This window comes from Pteropus vampyrus, unplaced genomic scaffold (genome assembly GCF_000151845.1).
Source record: "Pteropus vampyrus isolate Shadow unplaced genomic scaffold, Pvam_2.0 Scaffold338, whole genome shotgun sequence".
NCBI classification, from domain to species: Eukaryota; Metazoa; Chordata; class Mammalia; order Chiroptera; family Pteropodidae; genus Pteropus; species Pteropus vampyrus.
The window spans coordinates 499781-500794 of NW_011889119.1; the positions used below are offsets into that span (position 1 = coordinate 499781).

Below are 1014 nucleotides of genomic sequence, written 5' to 3' on the forward strand. Positions count from 1 at the left end.
CGTGCACTCGGCGTGCGATGTGTGAGCTGCTGTCTCCCACGTCTCAGCATTATTTGGATCATTAGCTCTTCCACTTCTGTGACCATGACAGGCGTAAAACTACAACTGATGTTTTAATTCACGCTTCCCCGATCAGTATGCTGTGACCAGCCTGGCCCCCTCATCCGTGAACTGGGGTCCCACCTGCAGGCCAGGCTGTGAGGAGCTTTGTGGACGGCTCCCCGCTGAAACAGCCACAACAGGCGAGAGCATTTATTGAAAAGCAACCACCCGTCTACGGCCGTGCTGCCCTGAACAAGCCCGGTCCCGTCTGAGCTCGGAAGCTAAGCAGGGTCGGGCCTGGTTAGTACTTGGATGGGAGACTACCTCGGAAGACCAGGTGCTGTCACACATCCAGGAGGCCACCAGGTGCTGTCACGCACCCAGGAGGTAAAAAAAAAAAAAAAAGCAACCATCTGAAGTCTGGAAATTGTGCTAAGGACATGCAACAACTGGAGAAATAGTTATTCAAGAAAATTAACTAAATCTCAGTAAAAATAGCCCACAGTAAACACAAGCTCAAGGAACACAACCCATGGCCCCCCAGCTCGGCATTTCAGAAGCCACACTCCAGGTGGGCTCCAGGTGGGCACAGCCAGGAAGACGGGCTCCTGCGAGCACCTCGCCAGGAGGGCCAGGCCACCAGCATCCCTCGTTCCCCAAACTTGGGCTACGAGGCTGATGGCCTGCTGAGGGCCACCCAGAGGCTGGGAGCATCTTTCTCCCACCCAGTGCCCACTAACAGGGCAGAAGCTCTAGGCCAGGGGCAAAAGCCAAGCTCACTGGCACCCCACTGTCCTCGCCCCCACTCACTCAGAGTACCAAGGTTCTGTAAGGCAGGCACCACAGACTGCTGTTTGTCTCCCCCAATTCATACGTCGAAGCCCTCATCTTCAATGTGATGTACTAACTGGTGGGGTCTTCGGGAGGTGATCAGTTTAGATGAGGTCCTGGGGTGGAACCCCCATGATGGGG

At 55.3% G+C, this 1014-nt stretch overlaps 1 pseudogene; it reads left to right on the forward strand.

Moving 5' to 3' along the window:
* Positions 1 to 272: 272 nt before the first annotated feature.
* LOC111730894 lies at positions 273 to 391 on the forward strand (annotated as a pseudogene).
* The last annotated feature ends 623 nt before the right edge of the window (positions 392 to 1014 follow it).